The sequence below is a fragment of the Phlebotomus papatasi genome, chromosome 3 (assembly GCF_024763615.1).
Source record: "Phlebotomus papatasi isolate M1 chromosome 3, Ppap_2.1, whole genome shotgun sequence".
Taxonomy (NCBI): domain Eukaryota; kingdom Metazoa; phylum Arthropoda; class Insecta; order Diptera; family Psychodidae; genus Phlebotomus; species Phlebotomus papatasi.
The window spans coordinates 78066832-78084507 of record NC_077224.1 but is presented as its reverse complement, the minus strand read 5'-3'; the positions used below and the strand labels follow the sequence as shown (position 1 = coordinate 78084507).

General features: G+C 30.3%; 1 protein-coding gene across 2 annotated transcripts in view; it reads left to right on the top strand.

The window, feature by feature from the left end:
* Positions 1 to 17676, top strand: part of LOC129805898 (chloride intracellular channel exc-4) — a 57803-nt gene that overhangs the window by 643 nt on the left and 39484 nt on the right. The window lies entirely within an intron of this gene.

Below are 17676 nucleotides of genomic sequence, written 5' to 3'. Positions count from 1 at the left end.
TCGAGTTTTTTCAATACGAATGACAGATATAGCAATTGTCCAAACTCCAGTGATTTTACAATATAATTTAGGTGATTGGAAAATTGCCTAATAGAGGTTATAATCTTTAGAAAAACCACCTAAGGTCTCAAATAGACTCAGGCCTGATCCTTGAGAATATTTAACCTGTAAAATTTGGCTGTAAAGATTTATCTCAAACTGTCATACACTGAGGGCTTATGCCCTAGACACACTTACGACTTAAGCCGAGAGACGACTTAGTAGAAAATGATGGAAATGAAGTTTAACCATTATTTCGAATATAATTACGCTAAGCGGTCTCTAGGCTAATCCTCATGTCTGTCAAGGCCCTTACGGTCATCGATTAGAGGTCTTGTCAGATTGAGTCTATTTCCGACCCTATCTTGTTACAGTAGAATCTCTCAAATTCGGGCATTTGGAACCGAAATGTCACCCGAATTAGATAGAAATTCGGGCATGAATTTTTTTGAAATGCAACGATTTTTTGTTTACCTGCGTACTCATATTAAATTTACATGCTCATATTAATTGTAAATTTTATGAAAGCCTCTTAATAATGCAAAATTACATCACAACTGAGACAAAGCATGGCAAATTTGAGTACAGTAGAATCTCCTAAATTCGAACGCTCGGGGGGTATTTTTGACATTTCTCACCTCCCAAATTCGAACGATTTTTTTCAAAACTAACGAAATTTGTGTAAGACTAAATTGTACTTTGAATGAAATTCTCGCACTTTCTTGCAAGTTTTAGTGGTAACATACTTCCTTTTCATTTTATACGATCATGAAGTATGTAAACATTCAGGAAGAAGCACATAAATATGATTTTCATTCACCTAAAATACGAACTTTCTAACATAACCTCACAATTGACATTTTGAATCCAAACGGCGTTCGAATTTGAGAGATTCAGATTTGAGAGACTCTACTGTATATTTGCTTCATTCGATAATCACAATCGATCTTCAAAATTGTCAACAAACTCTTTTCAAATTAACTGCTGCCCGAATTAAAAAGTAGCCCGATGTTAAAGGAACCAAATTAGCAAGAGTCTACTGTATATAAAAATATCTTATCACTGACATTTCATTTTTTTACAAGGCTCTAGAAGAGCTATTTCATTTCCAATTATCACGGTATTATAGAATTTACCTTTCACCAATTTTACTGAAGACGTTTTTACTCTATTTTGAGAGAAAATAAATTTTTTTAAATATTTTCTAAAAATTTGTTCAGTGGAAGTTCTCATAAATGCCTAGGTAAATACAGACAGGTGGGGCAATTCCAATGAAAAATGATAAAAGGGGATTTTTTCTGAACTTTCTAAGACTTTACTGTTCTCAAAGTGCTTCTGCATTATCGATTTTTCTTTGTATTAGTTCTCGTCTTGAATGTTTTCTCCAGTTCTCACCGTGTTCTGAAACCACCAAACAATCGTGACAGGAATCACTTTAAAAATTGAATTACTTTAAAAAAAAATGCAAATTTGTAATAATGGTGCTATTCCGATGAAAAATTTACATTTTTTTTAGTACCTTAGTGTTCTCAAGTGCTTCTGCATTACCGACTTATCTTTGACTTGGTTCCTGCCGCGACTATTTCCCGTATTCCACGCCGTAGTCTAAAACCACCAAACAGTCGTGCCAGGAACCAACACAAAGAAAAGTCGATTATGTAGAAGCGCTTGAGAACAATAAAATAGTAACAAATTTTCACTTTTCATTGGAATAGTACTATTAGGCAATTTGTGACATATTATTACGCTTTTATAATGAAGTCAAGTATAATAACTAAATAATAGAAATATTTAGTTGATATTTTAAGAAATTTTCTGGTTACATTTCATTAAAAGTTGTTTTTCGATAAAATAGTCTCCACGATGATATAAAAAAGACGGAAAAAACAAACTGATGACAAAATAGCTTAAGGGATCGTGTAATGTAAGCTATTTCGGAAACGTAAAATAAAACAACCAATTCAAGACAATTATGATTAAGTGTAACTTTAACATGCGTAATATGCCTTATACTTATTATTCTAATGAGTTAATACATCTATTATTTAATTAAAATTCATTTTTAAACAAGTAATCAGAAGTAATTGAAATAAACATAGGAGAAAATGTATATTTGTGGAGCTCAGAGGCAAAATGACACATATTTCTATGCTTTAACCATAGGATATGTGTCATTTTGCCTCTGAGCTCCACATTTTTCAATGAGATGTACAAAAATTCTCTAGAAGTCTCCTAGATTTAGATAAATATTACTTAAAAGAAGGCATCTCTATGCAGAAATTCCGATTTTAGCTTTTATCCTGAATAGTTGTTACCGTAAAAAAAACATATTGTAAAGGGAAAACTTTTAGAAAATTCCTGAAGTATATAGAACGAATTCATTTTTAAAAATCCAAATTTTTCAAATAATATCAAAAATAAATGAATTTTTAAAAATAAATCGTAATCTATCTTCTCTATAAAAAAAAAATATTTTAAAAAATGTTCACAATCTCAGAGAAAAAGCACCATATTTTCACAAACTACTTAAAATTCTGAACGTGTAACGAGGTTCATGAAGTCTCTGTAGGATAAAATTTGGAAAGGCGGACACTTAAGAAACAGCTCAACTTATGTAATTTTCTGATAAAGCTGCGTTTTAATCCAACTTTCGGTGTGTCCGATTTTCAGCAATTTACCCTAATGTATTAAGAAGATAAGGCCTAACTCTCATTTTTATTAGAAGACATCGAATTTTTGAATTTTCGGCTTGACAAATTTTGCCTCAGGACCCTACAGTAGTCTCTCTCTCAATTGGGCATTTGGGGCAAAATTTTATCCGGTTTATCGATAGATTTGGGCGTCAAAGCCTTCGTAAATTCCACAAAAAGCGCTCAATTATAAAGAGTCACGATAAAATAGGAAGAACTACAGCGAATTTGAGCAAATTATCTTCATAATTATTAAACGTGAAAATTGTCAACAAAATTTTTCACCCGATTGAAAAAGAGCCGATTGAGCGAGAGTCTACTGTATATTGTTTACAAGTAATTTCTGTGTATTGCAGCCAACCAGCCGGCTGTTGTTTTTTTTTAATATAGATATTCTCCGATAAAGAATTTTTATCTTGAAGTTTTAATTAATTCTTAGACCCTTTAAACTTCAAAAGAAGTCAAAAAATTGTTTTTATTTTTGTGATACCGGTCTTCCTCTTGTCCCTGATTAAGCTGAGTTTTAAACTAAAATGTAACAAACTACACGATATCGAAATTTAAGTAGGAATGTCAAATAATTTAAGGTTACTTTGATTTTAAATTTTATGCTCGAGCGAGAAGACCCTTCAAATATTGAATTACAAAAATTTTTAAGTAAGATTGGAGTAGCTGAAGCATGATTAGTTTTAACTCAGAATAAAAAACTTTAATTTTGACACTTAAAAAGTTAACTTATATAAATCTATAAGCTTTATTTATTTTGTAATTCAGGGGTAACTTTAAACTTTTGAAAGACTACCTAACAAAATTGGTTACAATTACATTGGAAGGAATTTATATTTGTTCGTGTGATTCTATCTGGGGCATCCCAAAGGTGTAATGTACTTAACACTAATGAACTTGATCCAATTTCTAATGTATTTTTGGAAATATCCGGTCCGATGTTTAAGTTGAATTCTTACTGCTTACCTCAGAAATAATTGTATATAAATCCAAATACGCAAAATGTTAGCAAATTTTCGTACTTTTGCCACGTTTTTGAAGAGGTTTTTGTCAATTAAATAACAATAGCTGTGATCTGCTTTGTAGTTTTAGTCCACTTTACTCACGTAAGCGCTAATTAACCCGATGACGTCTTATCACACAATTTAGCTTCCTTCCAAACTCTTTGCAAAGATTTCAAGCAACATTTCTGCGGGTAAGAAAATAAATAGTTTGAAGTAAAAAAAAAAATTAGAGAATTTCCTGTTTGAGAGGAAGTGACAGAGTTTTCCTGAGGTGTGTAATACTGTTTCAATTGGAAGAGTAATTAAAAGTAAGCGAAAATAGCACACTTTGAAGAAGAAGAAAAAAAAACATGTGTGAGATAAGACACCGAAAAAGATCTCAATTTATCACTTCATTTGTCTCATGGGTTGAGTATGTCTCTTTGAAAAAAATTTGCACCAAGAGAATGACATAAAATTTATGGCACGGAAAATTGGTGAAAAGAAAGAAATGATTTCAGAGAAATATCAACATGTGAGGCGAAAATAATCACGATGATAACATGCAGAGACTCTCGAGCAAAACCAAGTTGGAGTAAGTGAGATAGTTAGATTAGAAATTCCATAAAACACTCCCTTTCTAATTTAAATAGTAATCACACCGTTCAACAAATTAAATACAATTTAGTATTTCTTTATAAATAAATATATAAAAGAAAGTGTAAATGATTTGAATGGGCAGAAAAAAAAAGAAATTATTTTGTTAAATTATTGTGTGCACAAAATAAGTGATGATTCAAGTTACAAAAAAATGCTATGAATTTAATAATTCGGATAATTTCTTATTAATTGCTTCAGAGAATTTACTTTATAAATAGTTAATAAAAAAAATTCATGACTGTGTCTCTCGTGTACAAAATGTTTTTTTTTTCTTTGACAAAATACCCTACAAATTGACTGTAAATTATTGCTGTCCAGAAAAGAAAGAAGAGGGCATTTGGTTAAAATCCATCTGATGAAATAGTCCGTGAATGATGTTAAGTAAGAGCTCAATGAGTATCACATTTTTTTTGTCGCAATTTTCTTAAAAGCTCTCAAGCAAATTTCGTGATGTTCTGTCTGGCATTATATTAAAATGGGGAGACAGTAAGTGGAAAATTTATTATCCAATGCAGAATGCCCTACATTTTCATACTACATACTTTGTTTTACTTAGTCATGGAAAGAACCTCTGCATTGAGAGGGAAACTTTCAGTTTAGCCATAAATATTGGATAAAGTGCACCTGAGAGACTTTTCTATTTAGTAAAGGTTAATATTTTCCTGTAGAACTACACAGAAAACAACTATATACTAAAATAAATTATTTTGAATTAAAAAAAAAAATAATGATTAAAAATTAAATGAAGAAAAAAATTTAGTACAGTGCCCGCTTTGTAATCCGGATGATTGGGAGACAAAATGACAGATGTCCGCTTCGTAATCCGGATGGATTTTTTGAATTTATTCAACGTCTCGAAAATATAATACAAGATTTTTTTTGTAAAATTAGAATAAAACTTTTACAGAAGATTAAAAGACATAATTAAAGGAGTCTATTCTATTATACTTCATTTATTAAACAAAAATATCACAGGATAGTTCATTTTCATTGCTGAACACCCATGCATACATAACCTCAAAAGTATTTTAACTGTAACCGTCGAGAACTTGTCCGGATTACGGCGATCCGGATTAGAAAGCAGGCACTGTATTAAGAAGTCACTTTAAAATTAAGCATAATCAATGAGAAATTTAATAGGTTTCTATATTTCAGTAAGGCAACTTCTTGCTATCCTTAAGGATCTATAAAGAAACTAATATAAATGTATTAAAAAACACACGGAAGATTGTATCCAATAATAGGTGGCGATTTGAATAATCATTTACGATAAGAAATCGGAATAAATAAATCTGAAGATGATGTAATAATTATTATATTTTAATGACATCATAAAAACCAATAAAAAATAGTTTATTATTTTGTATTGTATTATTGTATTATGTAAACATTCAGGAAGAAGCACATAAATATGATTTTCATTCACCTAAAATACGAACTTTCTAACATAACTTCACAATTGACATTTTGAATCCAAACGGCGTTCGAATTTGAGAGATTCAGATTTGAGAGACTCTACTGTATATTTGCTTCATTCGATAATCACAATCGATCTTCAAAATTGTCAACAAACTCTTTTCAAATTAACTGCTGCCCGAATTAAAAAGTAGCCCGATGTTAAAGAAATTAAATTAGCAAGAGTCTACCGTATATAAAAATATCTTATCACTGACATTTCATTTTTTTACAAGGCTCTAGAAGAGCTATTTCATTTCCAATTATCACGGTATTATAGAATTTACCTTTCTCCAATTTTACTGAAGACGTTTTTACTCTATTTTGAGAGAAAATAAATTTTTTTAAATATTTTCTAAAAATTTGTTCAGTGGAAGTTCTCATAAATGCCTAGGTAAATACAGACAGGTGGGGCAATTCCAATGAAAAATGATAAAAGGGGATTTTTTCTGAATTTTCTAAGACTTCACTGTTCTCAAAGTGCTTCTGCATTATCGATTTTTCTTTGTATTAGTTCTTGTCTTGAATGTTTTCTCCAGTTCTCACCGTGTTCTGAAACCACCAAACAATCGTGACAGGAATCACTTTAAAAATTGAATTACTTTAAAAAAAAATGCAAATTTGTAATAATGGTGCTATTCCGATGAAAAATTTACATTTTTTTAGTACCTTAGTGTTCTCAAGTGCTTCTGCATTACCAACTTATCTTTGAGTTGGTTCCTGCCGCGACTATTTACCGTATTCCACGCCGTATTCTAAAACCACCAAACAGTCGTGCCAGGAACCAACACAAAGAAAAGTCGATTATGTAGAAGCGCTTGAGAACAATAAAATAGTAACAAATTTTCACTTTTCATTGGAACAGTACTATTAGGCAATTTGTGACATATTATTACGCTTTTATAATGAAGTCAAGTATAATAACTAAATAATAGAAATATTTAGTTGATATTTTAAGAAATTTTCTGGTTACATTTCATTAAAAGTTGTTTTTCGATAAAATAGTCTCCACGGTGATATAAAAAAGACGGAAAAAACAAACTGATGACAAAATAGCTTTATTATTATTTTATTATTTTAGTTTATTATTTTGTATTCGACAATTTCTGGACCCTTCGAAATTCAATCCTTCCTTTTTTTGACAATATCTCCGATCAGAATATTTCCAGAAAAATTCCATTTGACCGTTTCCAGATGTAGAAGAGGCTAAACGAAGAAATATATTGAATTAAAATCTACAGGATCCCCTTCAATAAATTGACTCAAAGATCAATATTTATCATTTTTCTCACCTTTCCCCTTTCTCTTCAAAATCATGATTTTTCGGATTATCTCGATATGCGAAAATGACCTTGTATAACTTCTTATATCGGATTTTCAAGGTCAAATTTTAATGACCTCAAGAGGCCATATTTCTCATCAATTTCTTATCAATCGAAAATCCTTATATTTTCCAACAGAGGGAAATTAAAATTTAGTGGAAATTTTTACAAAGTTGCTGCGGTTTGCTCAGCTACGTTCAAAATTTGGTCACCTATGTACGCATCATTTTCACCGTAAACATTAGATACTTCGGACACTAAAATCTGCACATCAGTGATTATATGGAACTTTCAATCAATTGTTTTTACCACTTTGTAGAAGGTATCATGCATTTTAAAATCAATTTCATGCTATTTTTCTAACACATATTTTTGTGACACTTATAGAAAACCTATTTTTCACTGCATATGTTATTCTCTCATAATCACACCTATTGTAATCAGAGGATTTTCTCAAATAGCTCCAATTTGTCTTACTGATATTTTGAACATCACTGATTCTGGAAATTACCAAATGACCAATTTAAAGTGAAATGTGTGATGTGTACCGTTTATCCCCCATATAAATCACACCACTTGTAATTATAAGCTAGTCTGAAATATACCACCATTGAAGTAACATATACGTCATTTGGCGACGAGGATGAAAATTGCACTTGAAACCACGGCAAATTGGATGAAAAATTCTCAAATGCACCAAAGTAGCTATACATGAATCACATTTACCATAAGAAGATTTAGTCTTAGAACTGACAGAATTAAAACCAAAACATCTGATAAAGTCTCATTTTGCTGAGGAAGCGTTTTAGACTGCTAGAAACACAATCGATCTGTCACATTTTTTGTAGACTCTTTCCACACTGAGTTTTTACAACGCAATTTAAATTCAAGTTATACCTAAAATTTAACGGTCTTTGTGGTAATACATCCTAAAATAAATAAATATTTAAAATCAAAATGAATTCATTGACTATTCGAAGATTACATACATAATTTTAATTAATTCATTTGCATGGCCGAAATTACACTCAAAGTGGTCAAAATTAGAAGCTGGCCGAAATTTGGCACACTTCCTTTATACCAAATATCTTGTGAAATTATTCAACGGAATCTCTGGCTCTGGACCCAAAACAGTCAGGAATTCCCAAAGTCGGTGGTCAATAATTTCAGAAATGTTTTTGTAGAGCTGGAAAGTTGAATTTTCTTGATGTGTCAAGGTGGTAATCTTTGTGAATTTTCCTCCACCGACAAATTCGACTTCATTCGAGGAAAACATTTTCATAGTAAATTTTAACCCTGATAAACCCTCTATAACTTGTAATTGTTGTTTTTCCGAAGACACACTTGAAATGTGAAAAAATACATAAAATTTTACACATCAAAATTCCAATGTTAGGCCCTTTTTTTTTGCTTTTTGAACCTAGGAAAAAGGCCTATAGAACTAGCTATAGAATTATATGACCATGGATTAGATTCATTAAGTAATTTACAAAAAATCAACTTTTACTAAGCTGCAACATTACGAATCTACAAAAGTTTCCCATATTTGCTTATTTTATTAATTTTTATAACTTGTTATTTTTTTTGTTTGACTAAACAACAGGATTATAACTATTGTATTCATTCTAATTAAAATTTTTGAAATAAATTAACAATAGTTATTCTATTTTTTTTGTTAAAAATAGTTGTTTCTTATACCCAAAACATAATAACTTTTGTTTTGTAAACATGTTTTGACATTTCAATGAGAGTGAATGAAACGGAAATCTAGTTATCTCGTTTTCTCTCATAGGAAATTTTGAAAACATATTTACAAACAAAAGTTATTGTGCTTTGGGCATTATAATTAAGATAATATAATTTCTTGTATTAACCCAAACAATAATCGACAGATAGTTTTCTAAGAAGTCATATGATATTTAGGGGGAGGTGGGGCTACATTGATATATGATTTTTTTCGCATATTTCTAAAAGAAGCTGAAGCTCAACGTAATTTAAATAAAACAGTACGGCTATTAATGTGTAAGGTTCTCCCTCTTTGTTATTTATTGTTTTTCCTCACCATTTGTCAGGAATTAATTACATAGATTGATGATTTTGGCATGTATTTTTATGGATGTATTTTGTTTTTAATGGATTTTCAACATAGAACATTAGTCAAAATAGGCCTAAAGGCCTAAGACCTTAGTTAGAGGGATAGGTAAAGGAGGAAACAAAAAAATACCTTACGTTAAAGCCCAGTTTCCTATATAAATATGCGAAATAAAATTGTGTATTAATGTAGCCTTACAGCTCAAAGTAGCCTCACCTGCCGCTATCTTCAAATTTTTGTTTTTCTTAAAAAGAAAAATATCTAGGGGAAAGTGCTCTCTCTTCGAACGTTCATGCCTTCGAATAATGTGAATTTTCTTTTATTATTAAATTTGACTTTTTTATCACACAATTATTAATAATCGATAATAAGCTAACTAATATTTAATGAAAATGTGTAAATCTCTTGGACAAACTTAAAGAAAATTCACATAATTCGAAGGCATGAACGTTCGAAGAGAGAGTACTTTCCCCTATGGTAATTTCTTCAACGATTTACATTGTTGAAAATATCAGTCAGTTCTTTCAATGTATATAATTTTTTTTAAAGAGCCAAAAATTATTTTAATTTGTCCTAATTTTAATCCATTCAATACATTATTACCAACCTTACGAAATTCAAATATAGGTAAATTACAATTTTTATCACATTTCTTATAGAAAAGTCATATTGAGGAAAGTCACAAAGAAGAAACCGTCACGATTTGCTTTTAATGCAGGCATTAATCTCTGATTTATTGATACTGACCTTCTTGAATAATCTCAGTGATTGATATCGGATACTTTTACATAACACATTCTTAGCATATTTCACTCAACATTTTATATTGTCCCACCAATCATTTTATGACCATCCATAGTGCAAAAAAAAGAAGTAAATCAATTCATGTATTTCTTCTTCATGATTTGCGTGATAGTATATTAGAAAGTTATTAATACATAATGTAATTAATCATAAAAATTCAAACATTAAAATTATTTATTTATTTGTTTATTTAAATTGTTATACCTATTCAAATTTACTAAATAGCGCAAAAGTATTATAATTCAATTATTGAGAAGTTTTTTTTTTTGATAGAAGATGAAATTTAGGAGGTTACATTCAATATTTCTGAGAGAAAGACATGTATTCTTTATAATATGGAAGCTACATTAGTGTTTACACTTGAAAAACATAGGAGAACAAACAGAGCGTCTGTGTGGTGGAAGTTTTATTGAAACTTTAAATTACACCCCATGTTTTTTTTTTGCTGTTGCTATAAGAATACACTTTTTCCGTTGGATCATTTATACTCCTCTTTCTCTCTGTCTCCATTCAATTCTTTTCCATATATATATAAAGTGATCACTAAAGTAATGTATGTGCGTGTAAAAAAGAATAGAGGTGGAAAAACGCGAGAAAAAGAGAAAGATAGAGAGTGTATAAGGGGGAAAAAAAGAAGATAAGATAAGAAAAATAAGTACAGAGAACACATCTAATCATTACAACAAAAACTGAGTAATAAAGTAATACTCTGAAGAGGAGAGAGACCTTCAGAATTTTCTATGAGGTTTTGTGGAAAAAACATGAGGCATAATTTTTAAGTATTACTTGCCAACATGATTTAATATGAGTGATGAATATGATGTAAAGAAGGCGACAATTTGTTTGGTGATAAAGAAACAATTGAGTGACTTGAGTATGAAAGAACAAAAAAAAATGAAATGAATTTGACATACGAATTTTCGATTGAGAACCTCTCCCAATTATTTTACTCATAAACCATTAATATCTGCTTCGTAAATAGGATGGAGTCATGATTTATGGCCATATTAAGCACACATTTTGTCTACAACTTTAATATTTTTTAGTAGAAATCATATAATATAATCCTTTTTGCTATAAAATCATCCGCATTTTATCTCAGAACGTTTTCTTAAACGTGCTAAAAATACTCTTATCCTAACTATGCCAAATTCACCACTTGTGGCCACTTATGGCCATTTTTAATTTTTCTTGTCTATTTGCAGTTAATATCAGGCTCATTTAAGTTTCCCTACACAGATAATTAATATTATGTAAAATAGATTGTAAAAGTTTGTGAATTCCTACTGGGGACTTACAAAATGCTCGTAACTCGTATAACCCATAAAAAAAAATCGTACAAAAGCTTGTACATTTTCACAAACATTGTTTGTATCATGTTCACTTGACGAGCATATTTTTATTCTTTTACAAACATTTTTTCGTATATTTTTATTTGTCTGACAAAAAATGACGAACAAATGACAACATTTTACATAATTAGTAGGTTTTACGATTTACGGGAATTTCGTAAATTCCCAGTAGAAATTTACAAACATTTACGAAAATAAAAAAAAACTAAAGTTACTCATTGAAAAAATACTTATTTAGAACTTTTTTTGTCTAATCTTTTATAAAAAAAAATTACAAGTAGTTTTATTACGCGTTTTTAAAATTTCGAACAAAATATAATTGATGAAACTCAGTATGAAAGAAGACAATTATTTCATTACTAAACATAAAGTTCTGGTCAGAGCATATGCCACTGCCTTATATACATTTTCTAATACTCGAAGTCGCTTCTGCCACATTTAGAAGGCCAAATTGTTTCTTTGAAGAGCCACTAAAGCACCGCTTGATATGAAATGCGAAATACCTATGATTATCAATTGATAGTTTTAATGATCTAATATTTCAATTATCATTTTCTTGGTGTTACGTAATGGGCCTTATATCAATTGAATTCTATGTGCGCCTATCTTACCTGAATGCGAGTAACCTCTTGGTTTATAACTTCTTAAAGATTGGAGAAAATTTCTTAAATTGATAAGAATTTATTGTGTGAAGGCACGTTTATTTTATTGATAAAAAAATGTAATATCAAAGCAGTTGTAGAGAGATTAAGTAATAATTCCACAATGCAAGCGTCGAGGGTTTAAATCCTTTTCAGATTATGAAATATCCGGATGTTTAAGCGTTTAAGGCTGCATCAAAGTCATTCCGCTATTTCTAAGTTCTTAAGATAATGCGACGAACAACACTGTGTTTTTAAATACAAAACACTTTTAGGAAAAGGTCAGTTTTTAATATCTCAAAAGTCTAATGACAAAAAGATGTTTAGAATTGAGATTGGTACATGGGCCATTAATTACTAATTCATGCCTAAATTACTAATTAAAATTGAATTTAGATGTAATTTTTTTAAGTTATACTGAATATAACCTTAAATTTCAAACTAACCTCACGACCGCATAAAAGAATGAGTATTATTATAGCTAAATTGCCTTTTTTACGGGAAAAAACTATTTGAAAGAATTTGAAGTAAAAAATATGATTCTTTGATGGGTTTTGTTAGGTCAAAGTTTGGAAGCTTAGAGTAACGGCAGTGTTGCTGTATTTGATTTTTTCCTGTGTTTGTTAATGAATTTTACTCACGGACTTTTCAAGGCCTATTAAGGTCTAAGACTAGCTATTAGATATTTATTACCATGGGTTAGATTAGATACACTAAAAAACTGATAAAAACAAGTGGTACGAAAGTTCTGTCAGCCGAAGCTTCAAAAGCTCTTCTTATATTTTTTCTACGGCTTTTAAAATCGGTAAAAAAAAGTAGAAGAGTTGCAACAACTCTACAACTGAGTTCAATTAACTCTTTAGTTCACTCTTTATATTTATCTTTGTTATGTAAAATTTCATCCCGGCTGAAATGTGCTTAATTTTCGATTTAAGAATATACTTCAGGCGAAATGTTTTTTCATTGGACAAAATTCATTTGAAACATCAAATAGAAATGTGTCCGTGTTTCGTGAAAACGTGCGTGCATCATGTGCGAGTATCCCTCAGTATAGGTATACGTTCAAAGAAAAAAAAAATAAAGTGAAATATAATAAAAGAAAAAAGTAAAAACTAGAACAAAAACAACAGAAATTAACATAAAATTGTAAAATAAAATTTATTAATTTTCGGATTTATTCCGTAAAAGTTCATCACTATCATTTTCAACCGCTTAGGGGAACTGGAGCACCACCAAACACGGGGTAGCTCCGAATACTAATTTTCATTTCTAAACTACTTGGACTATCTCTACCATTTCTTTAGTGGACAAGCAGCCCTAATGCATAAAAATTTCATTAGGTTTTGTCATCAGAAGTCGAATATCTCATTAAAAAATCACAGTGTTTGGTGCTACCCCGTCTTTGGTGGTACTCCAGTTTTCCCTACTAAAATTTCAGCCCAATAGGACAAGTTTTAAGTTTTGACAGTTATTCAAAATAGTAGCGGACAGAAACGTCAAATCAAGATGGCGACCACGTCATCTTGTAGATCTCGTGCATCTTACAATTAGATGTGAAGATCTTCATTGTCTTTTATATGTTTGGTAGTGCCGCAGTTTCCCCTATCCCTATTGGTGTCTCGGGCCCAGGACATTTAGGTTCGCCTGTCGATCTTCCGCCACTTCCTGAATATGATCACGATCACGGTCAATCCTAAAGCGCATCAGGGCAAGACCCTGAATTTTATTCACTCACCTTGTCCTAGGTCTGCCCCGAGGTCGACGCCTCTTCATAATGGCTTGCATAGCTTTTTTGAAGAATCTTTTTTCCAATTTTATTAAATAAAGGAATAGTAATTTCAAGACTTATTTTCATGCAGAGCAACTTTAAAAGAGGACTAGGGTAAAGTGTATAATTTGGAATTAGTGTTACAAGTTGGACAATTCGCCGGTACAAGTTGGACATGGCTTTTTTTCTTGATAAATACAGTACAAAATTTGTTTTTAAGCACAAGGAACCAAATTATAAAACTAAAGCATTAAAAATATACAAATAAAAATGAAGTACTAAATTTATCAAGACGAAAAGCCCTGTCCAAATTGTACCATTGTACAATTTGTACCACTGTCCAACTTGTACCACTTTACCCTAATTGAATTTTACAATGAAATTACAGTTAATTTTTACATCAATTCGAGTAAATTTTACTCAATTTCTTTTCTGAGTGATAAAATAAATTGCCATGCAACTTACAATTAATTTTAAGAAGCATTATAAGTAATATTTAACCTTCCAACTGTGAGATATCATCACTATACAGATGATAAAACAACTCGATTGCTATCGTCTGCTGTTTTAATTACTTTAGGAAAAAAAATTACACAAGAATGTGTTAAGTGTGTGTAGATTATGTGAATTATTTCCATCGTCATCTTATGTTATCACAGACTCGCACTTTAAACAACAACAAAAAAAAGAGAGAAAAAAAGAGTAAAATATAAACCGTAAGAGAGATGTAAAGATGGATAAAACACTAAATCTTATGTGTGAATTTAATATTGTATTAATAATTTTCCACTGAAAGTGTGATAGTTATGATAAATGGGAAGGAGATGGCAAATATTTTAAAGAAAGTATCCATTTCCTTGTTTTTCTTATGAAATTTCTTCTAAAACTTGTACATCTTTTACCTGGCACATCTTTCTCTCTTACTATTTCTTTTTTTTCGCCTTGTCAGATTTATTCGCGGCAATAGTAAAAATGACAACAACCAGTTTTTACTATGAATTTTATTGTAAGTCTCAAAATAGAAGGTGAAGATGATGGAAAAAGAAGTCAATGAAAGGTGAGAGAGAGAGAGAGAGAAAAAAAAGAAGGTGATGCTGAGTTGGTGGATGTATCAAATTCACTTTCTACCAAACGAGACATACTAGTTTTTATGTATATATATACATATATATAATATTTATTTATATATATTTTTGCCGCATTTTATTGACCATCTTTCATCATTTCATTATGTCTCTCTCGTGATGGATGTTCAATGAAGAAGAAACTACGTTAGATCAATATGTGGAAAAAAAATTAAGTAATGACTCACTTTTCCATATTTTTATCCATGTGCGTATTTCTTTATGGGCAATCTAATGACTAAGATACCTTATAAAACATTTATAAAAGGTTTTTGGCGTAAATGAGGTTGACAGAAAAAGATGTTGGAAAATTTTCGTGTGAGAAAGTCAAGTTTTTCACTCTCATAAGTACTATTTCTCATCAAGTAATATTGGCATTTTATTATAAAACACTTCCACATTATTAGTTCTTTTTTTTCTCTCTCTTTTGGTGAGGAGTTTATCACATATTTTCATTATTTTCGCCTTTTTGATTAGAGAGTATCAAATGAAATTCCAATCTTATCGTATAGGAAATAAATTTTTATAGATTTTCAATTGCCAAAAATTTGGCATATATTTCTTTTATTATTTTATTTATATTTTTTCCACATAGCACGTGATATCGATCTTCTCCCAGATTAACGAGCAATAAAAAAGACTTATTGAGATGGAAGAGGTTCTATATTTGAAGTTGTCAATTTATGAATGGGTTGGCGCACTATAATGATGGTAAAACCGAAGAGCCTAATTGATAAGAGAAAAAGCGTAAACATCAAATTGTGGTTGGCTAATTGATTTGCGGAGAAATCTGTGTTTTTCACAATATATTCTTTTTATTGTTTTTTTTTACTGAAGGACAACTTAAAAGTCGTAAAATTGTAAAAACTTCAACATCTTCACTTGAATACTATTTAATAAAATTTCTCAATAAGTTTCGTGGTAAATTGTAAATTCGTGCTATTGCATTTACTTACTGGAACTTTAACACGAATAAATCATATGACTTTTAATTGCAACATTTATTCCTTTCTTAGTCATTGTTTTATTGAGATTAATAGAGACTACAAGATACTTCTTATCGTCCCTTAATTTATGGTATACACTTTTCTCGCATTCTTTTCCTTCTACTCTAAAAGATGACATCATTTTCGTTGATACTGATATATAAAAATAAAATGATGATGCTTTTAAAAAATGCAGGAAAGACACGAAGACGTAATTGTGGCTTATGATTTTTTTTAATAGAATTAATCACTAAAAGACATCAATCATATCCGAAAGTATTAGGTTTTTAATGAATCAAAGTTTGTAGGAAAATACTGAAAATTATTAGCAAAAGTGTTGAATAGGATGCCAAATTGTGATTAACGTGAGATAAAATGATTTTTAATGTGACTGGAATTTCTATTTGTAGTGCACGTAAAGGCAATTTTGTTATATAAAATTGCACATATTAATCACATTTTAATGGAAGAATATTTTACTCATGAATGGAGGATTACGTTATGAAAACCTTCAATCAAATGTAGTAATATTCATATAGCTTATTTTTATATTATTTGTCTATGGATTTCTGAAATTATGGGTTTTAGGGATATCTGTAATATTTGTCTTACATTCAATCAGTAAGTTTAAAAAGAAATACTGTTGTAAAATGTTGAAAGTTTGAGAAATTTGGGACCTTAAAAAACTCTAAAAGAGAAAAAAATTAGGAATGTTAGTGTAATTAAAAATTTTAATGGTAATTTTCATGCGCAACTTTTAGCATAACTTTGTTTTTACAGCCTTTTCTATATATCTCTCAATGTACATACATTGTAAAAAAATTCAAACAAATGAAAAGAGAATGAAAATCTCGCCACGTGCTCTATTGTGCACAAAGAGTAACAAATCATGTATTGTTGGTAGTTAAAAGCTCTCTTATAAGAAATGATGAGTTATTGATAAATTCATATATTATGTTGAAGAAATAATTGAAAATGAGGCTAAATAATTTATTGTGACTTTCATTTTAATAGCATAAGACTACTTTTGGAATTAACTGCAGCTGCCTTACTAACATACTAACTAACTCATGACTTAGATGCCATTACCTCAAAAATGTTTTCACATGATTTATCGTTTACCGATTAACAACCAATTTGAACCGATTCATAAATTAATCAAAAGATCGCCCAAAATAGCTTAAGAGAAGTAAAATTAATTTTCAGATAAAAATTAGTTACCGGTTCAGAACCGATTGCAACCGGTTCAATTTTATCGGAAATTTCAAGGCTTTTCCAACGAGCCCATACCGTTAACCAATACGCTCTCTAGATTGTAGAGCCTTTTAATTTAAACCTTTGATCTTGAATCGTTAAGGAATGATTCAACGGTATTTTCGTATAAGGACGGAAAATCTGCCTGGATAATCTCTAAATTATATCCAAAAATCCTTCTCCTGGTTTTAGAGGTGAAAGGGTGGGCAGAGAATTTGGGGTATTTTAATGGTCCCAGGGTCGACTTATACACCCAGCGAAATTTAATTAAGAAGTTTGCATAAAATGGGTGGTGTGGGTCGTGTGTAGATCCGATCAGCCTAAAATTTTTTTGTACAATATAGATCTATATAACAACTTTTTCTATGGTAGTGAGCCGCGCTCACTACCATTCGTGCGTGCACGGGAACCATTTTATACAAATTTGGTCAAAACCGGCGCGAAAATTAATTATGTTGGTCATTAATTTTTTAATAAAAACCTAAAAAAATTAAAAATAT